General features: G+C 38.1%; 1 protein-coding gene across 1 annotated transcript in view; it reads left to right on the plus strand.

Annotated features, from left to right (window-relative positions):
- Window positions 1-27,683, plus strand: part of Negr1 (neuronal growth regulator 1) — a 742,197-nt gene that overhangs the window by 160,352 nt on the left and 554,162 nt on the right. The window lies entirely within an intron of this gene.

The raw sequence follows: 27,683 nt of genomic DNA on the forward strand, positions 1-27,683 counted from the left end.
GTGTAGCAGAAACCTCTTTTTTTGTTTTGCACTAGCAAAGGCTAAATCTACCATGTAGCTTAATGTGCCACTTGCAGAGGCCTCATTCCCGCCATACAGCAGGTCGAGCACGCATGCTAGGAACCCACAAGTAGCTCAAACCTGCAGCTGCTGCTCATTTGAGAGAGACAATTAGGAACTGTTTTTAGCTCTGTTTTAGAATCTTTTTTCTCAGTTTTTAGGTGGAAACTCTTGCCACCACATTGGATGCCATTTGTAGCTAGAGTTTTCCTGCCTGGCCCACAGTCAGGACAAATCTCTCTCACCCGCCAGTCCCACAGCCACTCAGACCCAACCAAGTAAACACAGAGACTTATATTGGTTACAAACTGTATGGCCATGGCAGGCTTCTTGCTAACTGTTCTTACAGCTTAAATTAATCCATTTCCATTCATCTATACCTTGCCACATGGCTCGTGGCTTACCGGCATCTTCACATGCTGTTTCTCATCATGGCGGCTGGCAGTGTCTCCCTCACCCAGCTTCCTGTTCTCTCAATTCTCCTCTCTGTTTTAGTCCCGCCTATATTTCCTGCCTGGCCACTGGCCAATCAGTGATTTATTTATTGACCAGTCAGCAACACATTTGCCATACAGAACATCCCACAGCAGCAGATGAAGTGGATAAAGAGCCAATCAGGTCTCACATGGGACACCTGCAGGTACCAGATGTTTGATGTTCGATACATCAGTGTCACAGATAGATTTTCTAAAGATATTGTGTTCCCTGTCTCTTCTTTCTCTTCCTAAAAGATCAATTATGCCCTCACTTTACAAGACAGTGGTGTCTGTAAGTGGAGTCACATTGGACCTACAGTATAGGCAGATGGGAAGAACATGATAGGCCAAGCCTCAGACTAGTAAATCCTGCTCCAAATGAACAGATACGTAGGTTGTTACCAACAGCGAGGCTTGTGAAGAAGGGAGGTAGTGTCCAAGGGACCCTCATTCTTTGTCCATATATTTGAGCCTAGAGACCTCCATAGGGTGGTGGTGCAACGTCCCGGCTGTCAGGTGTAGAGCAGCTTGGTGGATCTGAGGACAGGCTCTGGGGAGGTTTGGTCTGGTCTTAGAGAAATCATCTGGTGTCCCTCCATAGTCTTCACAAAAGCCAGTGACAGTTTCCTCACATTGTGAGCCTTTTATAAAGCACAAAGCAGGAAGTCTTGGGAGCAAAGAGACCATGTTGAGTTTCTGGCTGTGATTAAAGTTACTGAGCTCAATTTATGACCGAATTTACCTCCTTTTCTATTAAGTAGTTGAGATTGGCTTTCTGGGAAGAGTCTTGATGCGTTCGAGTAGAGGTATCTTAAGGTCAGACACTCCAGTGGTAAGTCTTAGAGGCCTATGCCGTCAGGGGTCAGGTGCAGCACAGAGAGTGTCCCCAGTCTCGCTATGGTAGGCTGCCACATTGGTGACACCTGGCATGGGCCACTGCTTCCACGAGATGTGGATGCTCTTTTTCCATGTCAATCCTTACAAAATCTATAGGAGAGAAAAGCTGCTGTAGGCCCTGCCTTCTTAAATAGAGAGGCTCACTAAGTTCTAAATGCCTGTTAGCTTCAAGATGACTGCAGCAAGTTTCACGTCCAGTCTACTAGAGCACTTATTTTTAGCTATTATAAAATATGAACACACAAATGTGGGCAGGGCCTTACACAAAAGTGAAAGTTACAACTGAACACCTATGGAAGACTATATAAAATATTATTTAAAAGTATCAATTTGCAACGTGTACAGCCATAGTGGTATGTGTATGTGTGTGTGTGTGTGTGTGTGTGTGTGTGTGTAATTTGTATGCATGTACACATTTCTGTGTGTGTGCAGATGTTTATATGTGAATGTGGAAGTCAGAGGTCAGTATCAGGTGTTAATATCATTGTCCATCTTATTTATTTTTGAAGAAAGAGTCAGTGATTTGACTGCCCAGCCTGCGAGCAAGGCCTAGTGATCATACTGCCTCTGCCTCCCCAGAGCTGGAGTTACAGGTACATTCTGCTTGCCCAGCTTCTTATGCATCTGCCTGAAAGAATATGAAGTCACAGTCCTGGGGTGAGTAAATTACTCACTGTGACGTCTCCTCAGCCTGAGTGACATTAGAGTCATTCTTTTCCTTCAACCAGGGATACTTCATTGCTGTATATGTGTTTTAGTTAACTGCCCTGAGGTACCCATTTGCTTTACTGTTTTATCTACTCAAATTTTATTTTGTCAAAGTTCTGATCCTATATTATCTCTGAGTAAAATAATTAGAAGGTTTTAAAATTGAAATTAATGGAGGCATTTGCTTCTTTGAAAACATTTATAATGAAATGTTCAGGTTTACCTTGGAATGTCAGACATCATTTCTCCTGATTTGGTGTATTTTCAGCCTTAATTGGAAAATTGATCACTTAAGACTCATATTTGAATTGTGAATAAATAGGATCCACAGAGTCAGGAAAGTCCTACGCTGTGTGTCTTCTTAATATGACCAGATACTTGGAAAATCAGACACTTAAGATCAAAGCTTAAGTAAAAAGACATTTAAATCCATTAGTTTGACCATTAAAAGTAAGTATGAGAATGTAAGAACAGAATGAGAAGCAGAAGAATAATACGAAATAAAAATACTTCCATGGCCTGGAAAGAACCGAGTCCTGTTGATTAAAATCAATCCTGTGTAGACGTCATTTGCTGAGGCTGGCTAGGACTGGAGACAGCACTCAAAACAGTAGGACCCTAACATACGTTAGTATACGAAATATTTACATAAGAAAGGACCAAGGAGATAAACAAGAGCTTCTTTTTAACTCCTAGTTGTAAAATTATGACTAAGATTCTGGGAAACAACAATAAACAAACATGTTCTGATTTTGAGAAATGCAACCAATGTGCTAAATTTAGCATTCACAGATAGCCAAGACTAGATCTAGAGCATTTTTAGTCATGGGTGAGTACTGAGCAAGAGTCTGCTAATTAATATAAAGTATTCAAAGGAAATATACTGTTCTACTCAATTAGGAGAAGTGTTCTTAAATATTCCTTTTGATTCCTACTGTAATTACACTCTGAAAAGTTGAATAATTTTGCCCAGTAAAGTAGCAAGTAGGAAATCATTTATGAAGTAAAAAAAAAAATATGACTACAGTCTAATTATTCTAAGCAGCAGAAAATAGATTTTCAAGGCAATATTTACATTCTGGAGTAAAAATAAACATGAATTATTATTAAACTATTATTACTGAACTGATCTTGGCATTCTAAAAGCTGAGGTATGAGGATTTTAAGGAAAAGGGCAGTCTTGGGGCACTGAGCAACTGTGAAGTCATCTTGGGTAACATGGTGTGATCCTGTCAGGGAGAGTAGGGTATGGGACAGAGACAGAGAATGAGCATCAGCTGAAGATACTCTGTGACATTGTGGTGCATGCATGGTACTGCGATTAAACACATTTGTATTCTGGCTCACAAAGATCTTTACTGCTATTGGCTCTTAGTCAACATGGGGTACTTTCAAAGTTGCCATCAGTTTGACTGGTTTCTGTTTTTTATAATAATTTACCTTAAGAAAGAATAGTCCTATATCTCACGAGAAGCCCATTTTAGGTTTATATTTTGTTTTTCAATTTATTTTTTTAAAGCTACCAATAATTGATTGACTACTGAACAATTCATGATGGCATTTGCTGTGGCATGGGCATGGTGGGCTCTGTCAGGAAAATGATGGTCTATCAGGCATTAGAAAGTAGTTACTGCAGGGAGACCTCAGCTCAGTGACTAGGACCCAGCTAGTGTAGATGTGAGCAGGGGTGAGTGTGGTTGGGTGGGTGGTCAGCCAAGGTAGGGGAGGTGGGGGAGAGGCACCTACAGTTTCCTGGGACAAGAGGAGGAGGGACACAGAGCATAGAATCTTTGAAAAGCAGATGCTAAAAGGAGCAGATGACTAGTGTATGGATGCTCCATGGTTCTTGAGTATGAACTTAAGACTCTGAAGAACAGGTGAGAAACCAGCCAGTAGAAAGAATGGTTCATCCAGGGAAGTGTCTTAGATCTTATTATGGTGTGTCATCTAAGATAAGAGAGACTATCCTGAGCTGGAGAGATGGCTCAGAGGTTAAGAGCACCGACTGCTCTTTCAGAGGTCCTGAGTTCAATTCCCAGCAACCACATGGTGGCTCACAACCATCTGTAATGAGATCTGGCACCCTCTTCTGTATACATAATAAATAAAAAAATCTTTTTTTAAAAAAAAAAAAGAGAGAGAGAGACTATCCTGAGACTGAATACCAATTGTAAGTAAAAGTGTTCATGTTTCTAAGAATCTAGGATATTAAATTTTACTTTCAGAAGCTGTTATCTTAATGAGGAAGATGCAATTAGAAAGCATCCATGGCCTCTCAGAGTTGCTATTGCAAATTCTCTTCTCTAGGGAGTTTGAGGATGAAGAGACTGCATCATAAATCTAGAACTGGTCATGAGTAAATGCCCCAGGTCCTAGGAATGGCTTCCCCTCCAGTGCACTGGCCTTTCATCCCTCACATCTTTGCTCTAGACTACATCAGTTCCTTTTCTCTTAAAATCCACACCACCAATAAATAAACAACTACCCAGACAAAATAATTGAGATGCCAGCCTAATAACTTTGTCTGGGGCCCTCATTTGTCAGTCTAAATGAGGGCTACATTCCATCATGAAAGCACATTCCATAATTAATCAGTGCGGTGTCTGCCAACTCACATTATGGAAACCCACAGCACGCACAGAGTCTCTGCACCCTACCATGCTTTCTGTGAGATAGAAAGAACAGGAGCCTCCTCACCCACTCGAACCAGAGCACTGTCTATTCACTCCCAATCCCTACCTCACCACAGGTACATCAGCTCTTGTTTTCTATTACAACATTCTGACATTGTCCTCTATAGCCCTTTACTTTAATCTGTAATTATGGAATCACTAGAAATGTGGATTGTGAGCACTAGGAGAGCCTCAGAAATGCTGGCACATACTGTTTTGAATTATAGCACTGTCTTATCTTTATTTAGTGGCATGTAACCACTGATCATTAAATACAAGGCAAATGTAGGAAAGAATTCAAAATTCCTTAAAATTTGATGTGTTAGAATAACGACTTTCAGCAAACTTCTATAAAATACATTATATTGCTAAGTTTTTTTTGGTTTAATGATCTACCCACGTCTTTCTACTTTGAAGCCCGGAGTCCATCATCCTGGAAACACTGGGATGCTTGTTGCCTGAGCAGCAGCACGTTAATTATCTCAGTCTTTCTTTTGCAAGAAGCTCATTAAGAAATCAGAAGGTTGTGCTGAGAATATTTACTGACAAGATTTATAAATTTGATCTAACCCAGCCATAGTTTTAGTAAAATACTGATTTATAAGTAATGGTCTAAATGAGATTCCCATTTGCAACATTTTTCTAGGTAGGAAAAAACACATTATCAGTATAACTCTGTGTCAGGACGTTCTCATATCTCATTAGTTTTTGATATGTAAATAAAGTTTGCATTCAGAATAATAAACACCTGACATTATAAAACATAATGGCCACAGAATAATCTTGGCTTTCCACATTTGTAAACACTGGATGATGGGTAATAAGACTTGCAAATAAATTCTCCCCCCAATCCAGAAGATGCAAAGCCAATTTTGTAAGTTCTTATGAGATGTGTCATGCAAAATGGTTAGATGCATAATATTAAGATATTTAGCTATTTGCTTTTACATTTGAGTCACTTGCTTTAAGGAACTTTAGTGGTGGAACAAGCCTTTTCAATGGTCCCAAATAAAATTAAATATTCATCAGTGCTGATAGGATTCTGAGGAAATGGTGCATTGAGGGATCAAAAGAACAAAATCTGAGCTTTCATCCTTTCATTATGGATTGAATATGAGACAAAACACTACAATATTATTGTCATTGTTGATCATGTCCACATTCACATACTTACCACACACACACACACACACATACACACACACACATGCATACACATGAGCACACACACACACTTGCACATACACACATACACACACACACACAACACACACACACACACACACACACACACACACACACACACACACACACACACACGAGGTCCTGTTTGCACAGGGAGATAGCAGCCAATGATAAGAAAACAGAAATCCCTCTGGACCAAAGGACTTCAGTCATACCTGACAGGACTGCTCAGCCTCCTGACTTCAGGAAGTAAGTTTTGTTGTTTCAGCTTTCAATCTGTGGTATTTTGTAAAGGTCCCAGCAGACCAAAACATCACTCAGTTGATCTCTAGGAGGAAGAGAGTTAAATTTGTTTAGTCTATGCAGTCTGTGGTACATTGTCTCCCCAGAACTGACATTATCACTCAATCTCTGGGAAGAATGGGATGAAACTTCTCTGAAAGCTTAAAGACTCCTCCCCACCATGCAGTAAATCTAGGGAGCTCTTCTGTGCTCTGCACCCCCGTGGAGCTTGAATGAAAACAGTGTGATGATGCACAGTGATTATTTTGGTTATATGTTCATTCCTCTTGTGATGTCTTTGACAATATCAAGCTTTTTGTCAGTCTCATGGGCATAAATGAAGAAAAAGGGAAGAAAGGGTAGAGAAGAAGAATGGGGGCATAAGGAGTAGAAAATAATAAGCAGGGCTGAGAAGGGGGAGATCGTGAGCATCATCACCCTCCATGTAGACATATCACGTGTGACAATGAGGAAAAATTTTCAGTCAGTGAGCAAACCTAGACCTCCTGGGTCCAGGCAGGAGTTCTTTTCTTAGTTTCTAGAGTACTGGTCAGACTGACTGAACCATTGTTGTTTGGCAGGAGGATTTACCCATCAGTCAGAACCACAATAACACATCAGAGGCATGGGACATACATGCTTTCCAGCACACTTCTCAAACCTCTTAAAACCTCCCCACACAGTCTCTCAAATTTGACCAGAGGGAGTATTGCAGTGTGGAATCTCAGCCCAATGGCTCTGTGGAGAACTCAGCAACTTTTCAGAGTAAAAATTAGATCTGGGGATTGCACAGCTTGCCCAAAGCCGCGCAATTCTCCTGTCTACCAAGGAAGCACAGGAGTCTAAATGTTCCAGTGTTTCGATGTGGGCCTTTGGCCTGCTGGGAGTATGTTTACTTTATTTTCAAGCATCATGAGTTGGTATCAGGAAAGCTTAGGAGTGTGCACAGTAAGCAAGCTTGCTTCCTGTTTTAAAAAAATCATCCCAATTGTTAGGTAGGTGATCTTGGAATTATTTTAATTAAAGGCAATGGAGGAAAAGCTAGATACATAGATGGCTGTCTTGGGCTCATAAAACTAAAGAACTCTTCTGTCAATATGAGAACTAGAGGTAATTCCTGTAAATGTGGGCATAAATTAATGTGTAGATTTCCCTGAATATTAATTATGGAATAAGCCCTCTCTGCCTTGTCCATCATGGAAGCTTGTGCTTTTTAGTGAAGAAAAAATAGTATAAACTGAATTGAGAATACTGATATTCCTCTTGTTTTTTCCCTGTCTGGCCTCAGCTACAGAACTTTCTTTGATGAAGTTCATCTGTCAGCATCCTGGTAACAATTACCGTGGAGCTGAAGGACTCTGTGGCAAGTCCCGGGGAACAGACTAAGACTTGAGGGAGATTTGTTCATAGGTTTATTTGAATTGCATGGGCCTTCCACTCACTCCTCCTACCCATCTCCATTCCTCCCCTTTCTCTTCTTCCTTCTCTTCATCCCCCAGTCTTTCTTAGTTGGGTGTTTTGAGACGGGGTCTTGCTGTTTAGTCTAATCTGGTCTGGAACTCACTCTGTATTCCAGAATGGCATCAACTCATGATCATCCTCCTGCTTCAGCCTCTCAAGCATTGAGCTTACAAGTGTAACTCACCATGTCTGTGTTACAGACATCTTTTAAATAGTATGTGGGTTAGTTGTTTGGAGAAATCATTACCAATTTTACATTTCTAACTTTGGGTAGAATTTGAAACCTAGTTGCTCTTGGTCTTCTAGCCAGGCCAGCTTTAATTTACAATTTTACCAATTCCACAATGAAACTGGCCACAAAATGAGATACTAATCATTTTTATATTTAAGAAATTAGGAGAATCTTTATAGTGCATATCCCTGAGGTTAGATATAATTCAGTGTTTCTTATCTCAACCAAATTTAAAATTAATCACTTGGCTAATTAGCTTCATACATTTAATAGTCCATAATTTAATCATGTGTCTCTGGGGCAGAGTATTATTTTAATCACTCCAAGTAGACACAGGTAATAACTAACAAGAATTGTAGAAAAGAAAAGAATATCTGGAAAGAAAAAAGGGGTGTGTCAAAGTTTCATACATTATTTTTGATGGATACAGAAGTAAGAGCTGAGAATATGTGGTTTGAGTTTGGAGTCAAACAAATTCCCATGAAGGAATAAACTTTATTGTTCTACCAATTTTAAACTAGACATTTTTTCTGTAGAAGATATGTTATTTTTCATAACTTAGTTAAAACCGTACTGGAAACATACAATAAGAGTTATGTTGTCCAGTGATTTCTATTTTTCCTGAAGGATGACCTCTGACATTCATAATAAATACATTTGTATCTAAATACTATTAATAAATAGTACTAATAATAAATACTGTTCACCTAAATATCTGTGACTATGTGCACACGCTCATGACTAACCATGACATATATTATTTAGTAGAGTGCACAGGGTTTATTTAAAACATTCTGATAATAATAAAATAATCTGACTGAAGTGTTATAATTTTGTGCAATCATCTGAAAAGTTGTCATGTGGATTATACATTTTCACCAGACCCAGGGAATGTACACCAAGAGTGTACCCCAGTGAGAAAACCATTCTTGATAGATAAGGACAACAGTTCATGGAGTCAAAGAATGTTCTGCTCTGAGACCTGGAGTGGGGCATGTGGAGGGCAGGGTCACTGGGGCAACCCTTGCATGGTAATAAAAAAGGACAAAGCTAAGTTCGTCCAATCTGGTTCACATAGTTAGTTCTGATCTTAATTGTAGAATTTATTTTGAAAGGAACATGGGATCTGTCATTCTGTAAATGTTTTGCTTGATTTCCAATCCATATGAACTATGCTAGCCATAATCAATAGCATAGGGGAGAATAGCACTCTTGATTTGTTTCTGTAACACAGATATATTGACCCGAGAGATTTAAATCATGGGCTATTGATATTTCAATTGATTTTGCTTTACTTTTAATACTGAAACACATAGTTCTTCTGTGTTTGGGGTGAGCTGATTATGGTAGAGAAGCAAAGGTCACACATCTCAAAGGCTGCACAGCTCCCCTACATTCCCTCAGGCCAGTGTGGAAGCCTGAATTTCCACCCTCAGCTTATATGCTTGATTTTGATGGCCATTCCTTTTGTCTATGAGGGAAGTTAGGCTTTAAGTTAATGCTAAATTTTGTTAAGAAAACGTTAGGAAAGCCATATGTTACACGAGAGTGCAACGAGGCACTGAGAATTGAAGTTCCTGCACTGTGATGCTTTAGTTATATTGTTTTTCTGTATTGTGTGAGTCTGATTTAAGTTCCTGGGTCCATTCCTGTCTGAGGTTAACCTAGGTAGTCATTTCATTGAGAAAATGAAACACTGGTGTAATAGATGTGAGGTTTCTTATTCTGGATTTTTTTTGTATGTCCTCAGATAAGAAGGTTGTGTGTGCGTGTGCTTGTGTGTGGGCATGTACACCTTGTGTGGATGAGTGCTCATATCAATACCAGAGACCAACATTAGATATCTTCTTACATTGCCCTCTCTTTATTATCTGGGGCAGGATCCCCCTGGGCTTGGATCTCTTCTACTCACTAGACTTCCTGTCCAGTAACTACCAGGCACTCCCTTTCTCTGTGCACCTACAATTGAAATTGTAAGTGCAGGCTGAGCCAGGCTTTTCTGTAGGTGCTGGCCATTAGAATTCAGGTTCTTCTGCTTGCATAACAAGTACTTTGCCAACCAAGCCATCTTTGTAGCTGTAGCCTGTAGCTAAGGTAGGGTTGTTTGAGGATAATGGCTGTGTCTTTACTCTGAATGTGTATCTTCATATGGATACAGCAATTATAAGCAATCTCTGTTCCAAAAAAATTAATAATAACATCTGAATCACAACAACTGGATGGCAATTCTGACTGTAAATGTCTTCCAAATGTCCATGTGTTAAAGTCTTGGTCCCCAGGGTGGCATTATTGGGAAATCTCTGAGAGCTGGCATCCCATAGCAGGTGCTTAGCATTTAGATGCAGGCATGTGAAGGCTGTGGTGGTATCCTGGATCACTCTTTTATGAAGAGAGTAGATTTACTCTATTAGGAGTTTCACTCTGGTATGCTGCCTTATGGCCATCAAGCAGCATGGGCTCGAGTCTCCATGTCTGTGTTGCAGTTATGGGAAGCTAAAGGCTTTGTCATCATTATCCCATGACTTAATGTTATTCATTGTTGTCATCTTCTTAGGAATGCTGTATCAGTCGCCAAGCAGTGTGTGTACATGTTCATCACCACCACTTTCCAAGGGAAGACTATTTATAATTCACAGTCCTTCTTTCCTTGACCCTCTCCCTGCCCCTGTGCAGTGGGAGGTTCTACAGAGGTGCCTTAGAGGACAGTTATCTGTACCCAGGAATATGGGGTCAATGGTGAGCACGGTGAAACCTTCTATTTTTTTTTTTTTATTTTGTAGTAATGGTTTTCTGTTTGAGGAAAGGAGCCATAGTAGGTGTTGGATGATATTTATTCATCAATACAAGCCAAATAGTTCAAATGTTTTATGTTTAAATTTGAAACCATTAAGGACTGCATTTAAAAATACAGAAATATCTCTTATTATTTAAAAGAAAAATTTAGAAAGATCACAGGGGTATATAGTAGCCATTTCTCTTGCATTATTCTAAATATGAAAGGAAAGTGGGCAGAACGAGTTTTGATTATTTCTGTAATAGCTCACAGGTGACCCATTCAACCTATATTTGTATTGACTGAATACTAGACATGAAATACATATTTATTATTAAGTCTGATTCTGTTATGTTTTCACAGTCTTCAGGAAAATCTTTTACTTTTCTGGAGTCCTTCCTTTCTTCCTCCCTCCCTTTCTTCTTCCTTTCCTCCCTTCTTTCCTTCCTTTCTTCATTCCGTTATCTTTAAACTTAGACTTTGAAATAGGAGAGCTTCATTCTTATATCTGATACTGGTTTAAATACTAAAAGTCACCTCGCATACTGTTTTCATATGAACATCCAATGACTGGAACAGTGGCTTAACTGGTAGATTTCTGCTCCCACTGTCATAATAATTAGACAAAATTTTCTGCAGTCTAGAATGACAGTGTGTGGTTGTTTGTGAATCCTAACTCTGATTATGAACAACATAAAATCACCCAGAAATCAGTTATAATCTCAAATAAGGTGATGAATAGCATATTTTAGTTTACGTACTTTTAGTCCTAAATATATAACATTCAATCTAGGAAGATTGTATATGTATTATAAGCTTGCACATATGAGGATATGTAAGTATATATGTACACACATTTCATATGTATAGGGGTGTCCATATATTTGTGCATGTGAACTTTCCGAAATACTATATGTGCGTTAATGAGATTTTACCTTAAAGTTCAAAACTTCCCAGATGTGGAGATGGGCCTGACTTCAGCTTTTGGGAGGCTGGGGAAGAACCATTGGTTGAAGCCAGGCTGGGCTATATTACAAGACCCTGTCTCCAAAAATAAAAACAAACAAGATATAATGGATAGAGATATCAGGATTTTGTTATTATGAATCAGACCATGTAAGTTTGAGCCAATAAGCAATACATATTTTCAACAGGGCAGGTGTCTGTCCCATATCTGTACTCAAGCTGTGGTTATTTGAAATCATTTGCTACATCAGAACTACAGAAAAAGACTTCAAAGAGCTGCCGCTTTATCTTAATTTCTAAGGACCATACACTATTCAGACAACTTCCATTTATTTGCTTTATACTCAGCTTGAGAAAGACTAGTTTTAAAAAATTTTTTCAGTATGAGTGAGTGAGATTTACCCTGAGGTGATAGGAGCTTTGATATGTTTTTTTCTTCATAACACTTTAGTAGTGATTTTATGTGGAGAAATAAGACCGGAAATGATGTGTTGCCACAGCATTAGTTCTGCTCCCTGGAGACTCACTCCATCCTTTCCATCCTGCCTCACTGTCCACACACAGGGAATGTATCTTAGTGTCCAGTGAGGCTGCTCCAAATACAGACATCACACTCTGGGGCTGCGAACAAAGAAAAGAAAAAGATATGAGAAAAGTGCACATTTCCTTTGATTCATAGTGTCTGGATCTTGAATACCAACTTTGCCTACCTCTCATTGATCAGGATTTGTTGTATTATATGTTAGTCTTGATTTCAAAAGAAAAGGAATAAATAGAGTCTGTTTATCTATTGCTATCTATCTGTCTATATATCAACTATCTATCTATATGTCTATCAATCATCTGTATATCTATTTATCTATCTATCATCTATTTATCTTTTATCATCTATCTATCTATCTGTCATTTTCTATCATCCAAGCATTATGTGTATCATCTATTACCTCTCAAGCTATATTCAATCTATCTACCTATCTATCATCTATCCATCTATCAACCTGCATAACATCTATCACTTGTCTATATCTATCAATTGTCTGTCATCCATTTACATGTATATTCTGTAAATATAAATATATGTTCATGTTATATGTATATATATGAATGATGGGATATGTATGCTATAATTATAATTATTTAGCTTACATCCATGGAGAATGTTATAGTCAGCTGACCACATGGAAAACTGGAATAGCTGCCACTGTCAATCACACCTGAGCATTGTGTGGGAGAGGGAAAAACAGGTCATCTTTCTTCCTCTGTGTACTGGATATACTAGGACAAAAATAGCACAAACTATGTAGCTTACAAACAAAGAGACTTGTTTTCACAGTTTTAGACACCAAAAAATTCCAAGTTCAAGATGCTAACAGATTTCTTACCTGGTGAGAGCCTGTTTTCTATTTTACTATGTTTCTCCTCCTCTGATGGAAGGGACTGTCTAGTTTCTGGTGTCTTCTAGAAGGGCCCTGTCATATAATGAGACCCATATTCTCATAACCGTATGACCTCCTATAAGTTTCTTCTTCCACCTTATACTTTCAGCTTGGGAGTTAAAATTTCTTTGTAAGAGTTGATGAGAACATAAATATCCAATCGTTGCATATTGATACTGCTAGTTGTGAGAGATGATAAGAAATATAGACTAAATTTCAAATTTCACAACTGAAGGTTCTAGGAAACAGAGAGGCATGAAAGGGGGAAGACAGTTTCTGCGACAGACAGCAGAGGAAAGGCAAACCTGAGTTCAGATGATCAAATGATCATTTCAACATGGGGCATGTGAGCCATGCCCTAAAGGTCTAGGGACTTTTCCAAAATGCACACAGGCTGTTACACACTTATCTCAACATGTAAGAAGACAAAAGTCTTTCTCTAATAGGGATGAATAAATAAAGCTAGAAGACATAGTGTGGGGCATGGGATGAATGACAGTGGGAGGGAGCAACATAGGAGAATCTGTTTCCTTGAAGGCAGCCTGTTTTCTGGAGGATCACTGTGGGGGACTGTGTGCTGGTGAGGGCTGATTAACCGTTCTTCTAATCATTGTGAGGGAAAAGATGGGAGTGTGTGGAATCTATGTCTGGCCTTGGTGAAGGGATATGAACAGTCGTCCAAGATTCCATCATATGTGGAAGAATGTTGTTTCTCAGATCACAGAGCAGCCCAAATCATGAAGTAATTTCATCAGCTTCCCTGTTCACTGGGATTATATGGCTTGAGTAAACAGAAACCTTGTCACTGGACTCAATTCTGGTACACTAAGGTAGAGTGATTTAGATCACTTGGACAGTACACAGCTCTCTGGTGAGAATAAGTAAATAAAACTTATAGGGATGTTCCCACTGGACAGACTTCTGTCAAATTGTTTATCATGAACAGTGCTGTGATAATGCAGGTCAGGGCCCCTTGCAAAGAGTGTTGTTAAGTTGCCCTATGAGAGACCTGAAGCCACTGGAGCAGCAGGTGCTCCTTGGGTTACACTGGCTTAGGCAGTTCCCACAAGAAGGAATAGGAATCAGTAAAGAAGGCTATGGGTTGACATCTGGTCAGAAGGCTAGAACCTCAGTGGTGCTGTTTGGGTGAGGGGCCTTTCTTTCTCTTTTTGTCTTCACCTTTTTAGAAGTTTACACTTTCTATACTTTTCTCCAATGTGGTTTAGTATTTGCAATGTGCCTATGGCAGATGAGTGCCTATGGTTCACCAAGCCAATCACTTTGCATCCTTAACAAGAAAGGGCCCTGCCTTCTTACCATGTGATTTCTGTGCTGTGAGAGGACCCTTCTGTATGCTGGAGTCAGTTATTCGGGAAGCGGCTGCTGGATGTTCAGGAACTGGCAGACAGGAGAGAAGCCACCATTTATACTTCTGTACTCTGGAAATTTACAGAATTTCTCTCTCAGAGAGAGATGTGAAAAATAGAATTGTACTTTGGACCACGTCCATAAAATTTTGGACTTACTTATGTTAACCTGGAAGAGAGTGTGGAAATTATACCTAGATAATTGGTACTGCTGCTTATGACTGTTTCACCCAAAATCTACTTAGATGTTTATGAATGGATGATTACTTCAGCTACTCATATATTTTGTAGACATTTTTGTTTCTACAGATTACTCTTGCTTAAATTATGTAACCACTTAAACAAAACTAATGTCATATACTTGAGGCATATAATTTAACATTAAGCAAGTATGAACACTTGGTGCAGTTGATGTAAGATTCATATCCACTTCTGGATACTAAATTTGTCTATAATATTCTCTGTTTATGCTTAAAATAAGTCACTTTAAATCTTTATTACTATCACACTTACAAGTGATAATAATAATGAATTAATGAGTAATAATGGATGAAAAATAATAAAAATGAGAGTTCATTAAAATTAAGATTCACATAGTCAGTATCAGGAAAACCCTCATAATGTCATCCAAAAACTAGCACCTTGACCCCATCTTGGTCTCTTGATCTCTGTGTCAGTAATTAGGAGCTATTTGTTACTCTTGTTCATGCAGCTGGCACGGTTTAATATGGCGAGGAGGGATGCTGCACAGAACACACCATCATGCTTCCGTCTTCCATCATATTGATGAGGACACTTCCTTAGGCTCAACAGAGATAGATGTTTACAAGTACTAGGCATGCCTTTAGCCTCTGTGTAAAGGACTTGGGTGGTCCCCACTCGTGTTCATCCCTCCAGATGGTCAGCATCATAAAAATCTGGTTGAAAATTAGGATATGCAGATGATCTATACAAGGTTCACAGCTTGACATTGCTAAAGTAATTTCAGAAATCATGCCTGAAGCTCACAGTTTTTATTGTTTTGAAACAGAGAAAAGCTAGACTGTTCTGTTTTTTTTTCAGTTCCAGTGAATATTCTTCATGATTTCCTTGTATGATGCTTAGCAGTCTATTCTTTTAAGCTTTTGTTTTTGAAATTATATTATAATTGTATCATTTCTCCCTTCTGATTCTTTCCTCCAAACCCTCTCATATGGTCTCTTCTTTCATTAATCATTTTTGTGTGCACGTATGTATGTCTATCACATATATTTATAAATATGAGCTGCTCAATCTGTTTAATGGTACTCATTTATGTGTTTTCAGGGCTGAGCATTTGGTATTAGATAGCCAATTAGTGGTCTCTTCTGTGGGGGAACTATTTTGTTTGCTCTCAACATTCCCTAATTCCTGTTGTTCTTTGTATTGGGTTGAGACTTCATGGGCTTTCCCATATCCATTTGGCATGTCTATTATTATCTTTGTTCAGCTCAAGTTCATGTTGGTGAGGCTTTATGGGTGTAGCATTTGACATTACTAGGAGACATACCAAATGACCTGATCCTCTGGCTCTTACAATATTTTCCCTCTCTTCTGCAATGCTCCCCAGAGCCTTAGTTGCAGGAGTATGGGAGATGTGTCCAGTAGAATTTAAACGAACACGGTCTACTTCACCTGACCAACTTGTCTGAATTAGGTATTGTTTGTTGTAGGCAGGCAGCTAGAACACAAGCTTCCTTATAAACCCAGGAAAACTCATTTGCTACCTAGATGCTTCTTCTACTTCATCTGCAATCATATAGCTCTCTAATTTGCAAAACTAAATGCTTGTTCAATGTTTCTGCAACTGTTTGGTCGCCTAAAGTATTGTAATAATTTCAAGAATATCCAGAGTTTTAACATAATTCATAGAAAACTATTATCATGCTTAGTGGTTTGGGATTGTATTTAGTAATGGAATTAAAACTCCAGCGTTTTAAGCTGAAGTTCATTTGAATTTATGTCCTTAAAGGCAAATATAGGAATGTCAGGTAAATATATATATCTTAGATACATAGTTGGTAATAATAAACTCTCACCTAAATTAGAAACATTAAGAGGAGTGATGACTACTGCTAATTGTCATTTTCACAGAATCTAGACTCACCCAAGAGACAAGCCTCCAGGCACACCTGGGAGTGATTATTTAGATTAAAGTTAACCTCTGGTGGCTCTGAAGGATTATCTCTTAAAATTTTATTTTAGTTAAAAATAATTACAGCATTTTCATCCTTCCTTTTCCTCCTTCCAACTCTTCTCTTGTCCTCTCCCCCAAACCCTCTCAGGTCTCCCCTAATCCCTCTCAAATTCATAAATTCCTGCCCTGTTTTCTTTAGTTTCTTTCAGTGTGGTGTGTGTGTGTGTGTGTGTGTGTGTGTGTGTGTGTGTGTGTGTATAAATGTATAAAAGTAGCCCACAAGCAGTTTAGTGTTGCTTGGGTACATTATGTTGAGGAGGTTAATTGAAGTTGAGTGGGGCCATTCCTTGTGTGGGAATCCTGAACTTTATGAAATGGAAGAGGACTGTTGAGCATCAGCATTCCTTACTCTCTGCTTCCTAACTGTGGATGCCCTATGACCATCTGCTTCAAGCTCCTGTTACCTTGACCTCCTTGTCATGATGAGCTGTGCTTTTGGACTGTAAGTTTAAATAAGACGTTTCTCCCTTGAGTTGCTTTTATCAGATTATTTTCTTCCGGAAACAGAAAGACCTGCATGGAAATTATAAATAGCTAAATTTAGAATAAAATATTGTAAGCCCCAAAATGGAGAAATCTTATTTGTTGAATTTTACAATATGTGGATATTAATCTCTTGTAAATCGCATAGTATATAAGAAGCTAGCCCCAAATGCTCAGATTTCAAGAAAACTTCTGTTTGCGACAGCTGGAGATCATTACATAAAACCACAACCAATCAAACTACAGAGCTTTGGAGCCCAGTCCCACTGGATGCATAAATCAATGCACCCACACCTAAGTCTCAGGGAACACTTCACAAAGGGATGCAAAGACTGTAAGAACAAGTGGGTCAGGGAGTCCGTTGTGAGATTGTATGTCCTAATAATGTCAGAGTCTACACTCAGTCTCACCAGCGTGGCTGATGAAATGGGAACTGAACAAGGAGGACGCCAGCAGACTTACCAAAGTGAATGAAGGAAAGCTCACAAGGCCTCAACCTTGCATGAGAAACTATAGACAGCTGAGGAAGGCTGGGAGTGAGAGAAATAGTTTTCATCATGGAAGAACACACTAATTGATTATCCAATAACAAATTATCAACTCTAAAAACATATACATACAAATTAACATTATGTAGACTGTGCAGGTTACATTTAGAAGTATATATTTGTGTATATGTACATATTATACATGTAAATAACACTTGATTATTGGAGTGTTACTGATGAAAAATGGGGAACATGAATTTGAAAGAGTGAGGAGGAATTTATGGAGGATTTGGAGGGAGGAAAGGGAAGGATAGAAAGATGTAATTATATTATATATATATATATATATATATATATATATATATATTTTTTTTTTTTTTTTTGGTTTTTCGAGACAGGGTTTCTCTGTGTAGCTTTGTACCTTTCCTGGAACTCATTCTGTAGCCCAGGCTGGCCTCGAACTCACAGAGATCCACCTGCCTCTGCCTACTGAGTGCTGGGATTAAAGGTGTGCACCACTGCCACTGCCGCCCTGCTATATTATAATCTTAAAAAAAATAAAAGAAGTAATAAAAATTATAAAAAGTTCAAAATGTAGCTTAGCCTACTATCCACAAAGCCCTGAATAATTTGAAATTATAAAATTAAAAAAATTAAAGTATCTTAGGAGAGCAAATAACATATGTAATAATTAATAAAATTGGTGGTTATTTAACCATACAAGTCTCAAATAGTGAAAGTCAAAATCCTAGGTTTATTTTATGTAGCAAGCTTTATATTAGTATAATGAAATTCCTAAGACAATTAATTCATAAGAAGAAAAATTTCCCCAGCTTATAGCTGTAGAGATTCATTCATGAAGAGGTTCTGGCCATGGTTAGAGACATTACTATCAAAAATGAGCATAGCATAGCAGATGGACTCACCTCAGGACCAGAAACACAGTAGAAGGGAATGTTACAGGGCCCACAGTTCCCACCATGGCCATTCCCCTTCCCCCTTCTACTAAAGGGCCACAACACCTCTCAATTCCACCATGAGCCCAATCTCAGTATTAAGACCCTTTGGAAGAAATTCAAACTCCTAACAAAGACATCTTATGTGGAATGACTGGTTTTCAGTTCATTTTCCAGCACATCTTTTGGTTTTGTTTTTATTCTTGGCTAAATAAAACCTTGGTGTTTGCATGTGCTATATTTCCTTTTTCCATGAGTCAGTTACTGACGTGGATGGTAGAATGATGAGTCTTTTATTATTTTAACTGAAATAAAACAAATGCAAAAGATAAATACAGTTTTAGGATATTCTTCTTAAAGGTCACTCTTTGTAGTTTTTTTTCCCAACAAAATCACTTTATGTTAAATCATCTGGACCTAAGCAGTCTTTATGTGATATTTGCTTGGTGTAAGTAACGAGCTGGTTCTTAGAATTGTAAAGTATTGCTTTGCTCTGTCAGGCTTTTGGGGTTATTCTGCCATATTTTATGAATGTGAATGTTTCTCAGCATCTTCGTTGATGGTATCTTACCCCTTTTGTTTTCTTTCTTTCTTTTTTAAACAAAAGAATGCAACACATCTTTACATCATTAAATAAATGTTCCACAGCATAAACAAATGTAACACATCTTCAAATAATATTCCACAACATTTCCCCTTTTTTGTCTAAATAAAAATGAAAGATTTTTAACTTTATCATAGTAAAACTACATTGCATCCTTCTGGGTCTTTGATGGAGTTAAAGACTAAATAGTTGAGTTAATTTTTCCATTTTTTTTTTAAACATGTGTTTGGTGTCTTCTGGTATGACAGCATTGGATATAGGTATGTTTATATCTATCTATGCATTTGGGATATGTTGCATGTCTTAAACTTAGGAGTTAATGATCTGCTAACAAATTAATGGAAAAGATCATTACTTGGTCATATTGCCTCTCCTCCACCCTCTCTCACCTTTTGTCCTTATGCTCCTGGATTTTATACCCTTTTCCTCCATGTCTTTAGGCTTCTCTGTAATGTTTCCACTTGATGATCCCTGAATAATTTCTTTAGATCTATATTTTAAATTTATATAATTTTTCTTCAGCTGAATTTAATGTGGTATTCAAATGTATGAAGTGCATATGTTTTTTCTCGCTTCAATAACTACAATTCTAGATTTTTGTACTTTTATCCTAAAAGAACAATGAAGTCAAACCTGCCATAGCTTTTCCATCTGGGGACGTTTCTCAAGTTGTTGATGAAAATGTGGACATATGTATAATGTTATATCTTCAAGCTCTGGATGCTCTTCCCAACTGCTTAACAAAAGAAACATCCCTTAATCTCGCATTATATTAACAACATTTAAAAGAATTGTTATTTACAGTTACTTGTTAGAAAACACAGGGAGGGTAAATTTGAGAGAATTATAAAGGACACTTTATTTATGGAGATACCATGGTTTTTACATCAAATGTTAAGGTAAAAATGAATATGATCTTATGTTTTGAGATATGTTTTTAGTTTTAGGGTTTTTTTTGGGGGGGGGGGTTTCGAGACAGGGTTTCTCTGTGTAGCTTTGCGCCTCTCCTAGAACTCACTTGGTAGCCCAGGCTGGCCTCGAACTCACAGAGATCCGCCTGCCTCTGCCTCCCGAGTGCTGGGATTAAAGGCGTGTGCCACCATGGCCCGGCTGTTTTTAGTTTTTTTAATTTATTTTAAAAAGGGTTTAACTAGCCGGGCGGTGGTGGCGCACTCCTTTAATCCCAGCTCTCGGGAGGCAGAGGCAGGTGGATCTTTGTGAGTTCGAGGCCAGCCTGGTCTACAGAGTAAGATCCAGGAAAAGGCGCAAAAGCTACACAGAGAAACCCTGTCTCAAAAAACCAAAAAAAAATAAAAAGGGTTTAACTATGCTGCCCTGACTGTCCTGTACTTCACTGTGTAGAGCTGGCTGGCCATGATTTCACAGAGGTCTTCCTGCCTCTGGAGGAGATATGTTAATTTTTTATATGCTGTTAACTATGCTATCAAATAATTTTCTTTTATTCAGTATTTCCTGAAAATTGCAAATGTCTGAACAAAAACAGCCATACTGCAGTGTGGATGTATGTGTGTAATATATGATACCTATTTTTTTTCTTCCTGATGGAGTCCATGAACACCAACGCCAGCATTTACACTAAGCATTAGTTTGTTTTTAACTTCACAGTGGCATAGGACTTAATAAAAATACCTGTGATTTAGTGTTCCCAACTCAATATTTAGCTGTTGATGTCTGAGCCTGTATATTTGATTACTTACAGTAAAGTTCTTTCTTTTTTATCACATCCCAGACTTCCACCATATAGCACAATAAAATCAAAGCACAGGAAATTGAAGTGTTAAAACAGAAAAACACATTTGAGTAAGGCACTATGATAGCTAATGTTGACAGATCTTGGAATGAGAGTCCTATGACTCTTGGGGGAAAACTGAGACCAGGTTCAAGCAGCAACCATCAGGAACGAGATTTCAATTTTGCAAGTGCAAGGAAAAACATCAAGTGATAATTACAAAAGTTATTAGAGACCTCAGAAAGCTTAAAGCCAATTTAATTAATACAATCCACTTTTTGGTTTATATAATAAGGAAAAAATCTATAACTTGAGAATCAGCTTTCAATGTTTATGGCATTTTACAATGTGTATTTTTAAAACTCTATATTTTTCCATGAAATAAAAGAAGAATCTTAAAATTATATCTGTGACATGAGACTTAGTTTTAATTGTCATGGAATATAGATTATTAAATAAATAAATCATATTACTACCAAAAATTACATATGGTCATGAAAATTTAGTAGAAATCTATTTTGAATGGATCAAAAAATAAAGAGAAAGGTGCTTGAACTTATCTTCTAGGTTTTGAAATCCCATCTAGAGAAAGAATAGTTGGTCAAAACTGCTGAGGTACATGTGGAAAGACATACATTTAATTCTGACGACTGGATTGTTCTGGGACATGTATTCCCACATGAATTCCAGAAGTATCAAACGCCTGTTCTATAGGAGTTTTAAGGTCGCTACAGTGGGGTCAAATATAGGTACAGAAACAGTTAATATTAATTGGACATCATTGTCCTTGGCTCCAGGATGTCACTTTGGTGAGTTCTGGGAAAGACTTCTCAACAGAGTGAGCAAAAGATACCAGAAAGGGCAGAGGGTGCGCGCTATGTATACTGGAAGAAGGGACTCAGGCAGGCATGTTTTGTTAGGAACATCATTGGATGGGTTGTATGTCCAGCACCACATAAAATTCTTTAGTTAATATTTCTCCTCAAGAAAAAAAAAGATATTTTATGTCCTTCAACAATACATGAAACAAGGGGATTATTTAGGTTAATTATTTAATTGTTGGTTAAAATATTCATCTTTCTCTATTAGGAAATACAGTGGTTTCTTTAAGCAAAATAATTATTTCAAAATAATATATCTTTAGCTTTAATTATTAAATAATATAATTCTGACAACAGACATTTGTTGTTTCACACTTGAAATAATTATTTAGATGCCTATATATGCTTTCAGTTAGTGAATCCCTCAAGAGTAATTCCAAATGGGAACAGCAAGATGTCCCAGTAGGTATAGGGACTTGCTGTGAAGCCTGCAGACCTGAGTTCAGTCTCTGGGACCCATATAGTAGATAATAGAGCTATATACCACATACTGTCATGTGACCCCAGATTTGTATTTGTGTCATGGCCTGTGTGAATGTATCCATAATTTCTCCCCTCCCTTTCCCTCCCCTCTCTTTCTCCCTTTTCCTCCCAACCCAAGCAAATAATTGTAATAAACATTTTTAAATGACAATTCCAAGCAGGAATTTGCACTGTTTAAGAAAATGACCACTTAATTGTTAGTACATGACTATCAGTACTGATCAGTTCAGATGAAGTGGGTCAGTCTTCTCACACTGGCCACCACTGTGCTAAAGCAGGCTATGCTCACTTAAAGTGAGTTGTTAAAGAAACTGTGTTGTCATATGAGATCTTTTTGAAATGCTGATGTATATGCATGGATGTTAAACATTCACGCATTTTCCCGGCCACCACTCTCACAACCCACCTATCCATCCACATGCCACAGCACATTGAACAATTGTCAGTGAGCCTTTAATTATGCTTTTAAAGTAACTGCAAATAGACAATCTTCCCTGTAAAAGCTCATTTCCTTTGAATTGTGCACTTTTAAAGAACCTTTTCACGTCCATTTTTCTAGTCAAATGCCAAGGTGTTTACCTAAGACACAAGGAAGGCATGCAGTAGTTCATCCCTGTGAAGATGTATGCATCAAACATTTTATGATGAAGATAGTCTTGAGGATGATATAATTACTTATTGCAATTATATCCATTTCAAGAAAATTTGAAAGTACCTATCAGTTATTTATTCCTATGCTGAAGAGGAAACACACAAGTTAACAGGTCTATGGAAATGAAATATTCTAAGAACAGTTTTTCCTCTCAGATGTGAAGTCTATTCAAATCTACCAAGCTGATATTACTATGCATCACTGAGTATGTTTCTTGTTAGAATGGACAACAAAATTGACAAGCTGGAACTAAGATGAGGAAAAATCACTGGGTTTAAAACCTTAGTTCACATGGGATCTGCAGCTAGTAAATCAACTGCAAATTATAGCACCTATCTTCAAATTTTTATAAGTTGAACAAGTTGTAATTTCTAAAATTGGAGTTGACATCTAAGAAAGATTTTTTTCATGCAGTAAGAAATGGTCATGCTGTTAAAATATTGCTTTATCTTCTGATTGATGGTGGAGGTTCAGTGAGATGAATCTCATCTTTCCATGGAATCTAAACCTAATTCACACTGTGAACTTTTTACAAACCGGTTTGAACTTCACCTTCATTAAGGGTAATGGGGATTGAGCACATCCAAGCGCTGTCAGAGCACAACAAAATGTAAATCTCCAATATGCAGCATATTACTGAACATCAAAGACTCATGAGATGAGCTAGGATCTTAAAATTGAAAAGGTATGCAATTTGTTTTACAAATCAAACCAATCTTTCCTGTGTCTGTAGGAACTGGTATTTTTGCCCCAAAATGTTGCTTCAATTAACAAAGTAGCATTTGTTGCAGATGCCCATCACCCATCACTTGATGAGCTTGATGAACAGCTTCTGAGGTGTGAGTAGGTCCTGGAGAAACTGAAAGCATATTCTCACCTGCTTGTGAATTTCTTATCCACTTTATAGCTGTCTTTAAACATTCTTTCTGTACACCTCTCCCTAAAACATATACATACATATATACATGAATACATCATAATATATACATCATACATGCATCATGCATATATACACAATGCATACATACACATATTTAATGTTTGTTCATTTATTTCATGTGTGTATACATGCAGGTTCTCAGGCACCATGATGTGTTGTTTGTAGATGTCAGGAGACAAGTGGGAGAGTTAGTTCTCTCCTTCTGCCATGCAGGTTCTGGGGATTTAATAGTTCACAAGGTCTTAACGCCTGACAGAAAGCATCTCCCTAGGTGAGCCATCTCACTAGCCCTGTAACTATTTTTAAGTGCAATTATACATCATGTTTGTCAGTGTCTGGTCATTTATGGGACCTGTAACAAAGCCAGAGACTGAGTGGTTGGAACAACAGAGGTTACTGTTCTCAGTAAACTTCTTGGTTCATGTCCTGCCGTCATCTCCTGTGCTGAGCAGATTCTGCTCAGGCCTTCCACAGCTCTGAGCCCATGTTTTGGAGCTTGACGATCAGCTTAGTAGCAAGGAGGATTTCTCCTGAGATCTCTCTGCTTGGCTGGGAGGTTGCTGTGTTCTCACTGGGCCTGTCCTTTGCATTCCTGCTTCCTTGGTGTCTGACCCTGTTCTTGTTAATGGTGCCCGTCTTACTGGATCACAGCCCCAAACTTATGATCCTGTCCGTTTAACCTTAGTTACTTCCTTGAAGATGGTATATATATATTGTAGTTCCAGTGGGTTTCGGTTTTCAACATAAATCTTGGAAGGACCCAATTCACTCCAGAACAGTCAATTATTATTTACCATTTTCCTTGTCCATCCATAAATGTAAATCCATCCTCAGCCATGGCTTAGCTTTTTCAAGAGGCTCATCTGTTTCTGAATCACTGTTCCCAATGCTATGGCTGTGTTCCAGATCTGTGTTTTCAGAGCAACCCTAAGGATACTTGTAGAAAAGGTTGCTCACAGCAGGACCTGGGGGAATAAATGGGATTTGTTGTATAATTAAAACATCGTTTTTACAGATGTCCCTATATATTGAAGTTAGTGAAGGTAATGTAAGGAAGGACAGACACATGGATCAAGGTGAAAGTACCTCAATTTGTACCCCAGCTTCATCAATGATTCGCTGAGATGTCTTAGGAAAATTGACTGAATTTGTGGTTCTTCAATCTTATGTGTAAACCTGTTAGAACTGAACTTTAGGAAGTAGCCCATGACCCAGTCATCTCCTGGAAAGACTAAGTTCCTTAGAAACTATTCTTATTCCTCTTATTATTATTATTAGAGTGTTTTCTACTTATTTTACACAATTTCATGTATACTGGTATTATTTTTTACATTAATTTTCATTAGTTCTTTCAGACTTCAATCTTTTTCCCAGATTTCCCCCAGTTCCTTAACCACTGAACTTTATGTCCATAATTTTTTGTTCTTTTTGTTTTTGTTTTATTTTTGGTGCTGCCCAAATATTCCTGGATGTGTGGTCTTCCACTGGAGAGTGGTTGACATACCAGGGCCATACTCTCAGGATAAAAACTGTCTCTTCTTCTATCAGAACTTGGCAGTTGCCAATATCTTCATGGTCAGGGGGAGGTTTATACGTCCGCTTCTCTCCATGCTGGGACTTGGTCTGTCTTGGGTCTTGCACAGGTCTGGCATATGCTATCACAACTATTGTGAGTTCACGTGTGAAGAAGCCTAGTACAAACTGGTAGTTTCTATATGCTTGCTTATATTTTGTATATACATGGATATATATATATATATATATATATATATATATATATATATATCAACATACACTAAAATAACATTGATCACCTTGAGATATCTGGGTTTTGTGTTCCTTGGGAATATTGGAATTATTATATACAGTTGGATATGAAAATTACAATAATGTTAACAGTAATGACATGGGCTTGGCGTCAGCGGTACCAATGAGTGCCCTGACTCCAGGCCAAGCTTTGTGCACTTTCTGTGTGGCATGGAAACATGAGTCATCCTTTCCTTCAGTACCTCAAATGTGCTGTGGGAATCATGCAAGATGGGAAAAAACAAAACTGATTCAAAAAATTTAGAGAATGGTCCAAATATCAGGTGTTAGGTTAAGTTTCAAGCAGAAAATATTGTCATGTTTCTTATTCTGGGGATTGGTGACTACTCTATTTATTTATTTTATATAGAACCCTCTCTTGGCAACACAAAGCCTATTAAAAGTATATTCTGGAAAGACATTTAAACTAAATACCTCCTTTGTTACACTGGCAAGAATGATCATATTTGATATGAGTGATGAAAGAATAGGACCAATATAAAAGGCATTGTTAAGCTCAGGACCAGTGCACTGTGGTTTGATCCCATCTGGCTGAGGCAGGAGAAGTTTGCTTAGACACTGTCAATACACTCCTTGTTCAGTCCGAGTTTGTCTTGTTCCAGTTATTGGTGAAGTTACAAAGCTGGGAGGTAAAGTACACTTGCTCCCTCCACATACCAAGAGAAGGTTAGATGACTCCTTTTCTTTGGTAACTCTCTGGTTTCTGTATTTGGAGGGTTTATTTTTAATAACTGAAGAAGAATGAGACATTGTAAAATTGTTCTTCCTGAGAGCCTGAAAAAGCAGTGTGATTTCTGATAAACTCTTTTCTCCACAAAATAAATGAGAGAACCGTAGTTACCCATCAGCCCTCAGCATCAGCTCAAAGCCCTCCCTGCTCTTCCATCTAGCACAACTTGAGTAAAACAAATGCAAGAAGGAATGATCCTTTCTTTTTTATATACTTTTCAGACATGTCTTTTTGTTCCAATATGGGAAAATTTATAAAAATGTGCCTGTTGGATTGCTCTTTAAGCTGAAATTGAGTCTATAAGCCATCTTATCACCAAGCCTTACTTTACAGTACAGTAGCTGTCAAAAACTACATTAAAGCTCACTCTCTGCAGACTCCATCTTGAGGGGGATTCTGTGAGAATTAAGTCTTAGGAAGAACATGTAGCCAGTATGATGAACATTGCAGACTGAGTTCACAGCTGAGGAAAAAGCACACAGTGATATGCAAGGTATGCTAGTTCCTGGTTCCTCTTTGGAATGGGCTATGTGATACTTAATGTGCACACGTTCATGTGTACACACATGCATGTTTGCATATGCACAGGGAAAGAAGGGTTCAACCTCAGCTGCCGTTCCTAGGGCAGTGTCTACCTGGATATTTAAGACAGGATTTTTCATAGGCCTAGAACTTACCAAGCAGGCTAAGGTGACTGCACAGTGCAGCCCAGGGACTCTCCTGTCTCTGCCTCCCCAGTATTTGGATTACAAGTGTCTGCCACCATGCCCAGCTTTCTCATGTGGGTTCTAGGGTTCAGATTTGCAAGGTAGGACTTTTCTGGGTGAGGTATCCCCCGAGACTTGTGAGAAACTTTCATGAGAAGCTGAAATTTTAATCTGTGGTTTAAGTCTATGGAGCTAGCTTCATAACAGATACCATGCTTTAGTTTCAGAATGTTTGGGGAGAAAGGCTTCAAAATAAGTGAAACTTGTGATCAAGTTGTGTGTCTGATACAGGACATGTCTACTGAGTTATTTGAGCCCCTGAATCCTCATCTATTAAAGAATATGTATGTAAAATAGTGTCTGTTGTGCCACTGGAATAAGGGACCTGAAAAGGAAGGTTTTTATCTTCAAAATGCACAAATTGATAGGATGAATCAGTTTCTACTGATACA

The sequence above is a fragment of the Peromyscus eremicus genome, chromosome 6 (genome assembly GCF_949786415.1).
Source record: "Peromyscus eremicus chromosome 6, PerEre_H2_v1, whole genome shotgun sequence".
Taxonomy (NCBI): Eukaryota; Metazoa; Chordata; class Mammalia; order Rodentia; family Cricetidae; genus Peromyscus; species Peromyscus eremicus.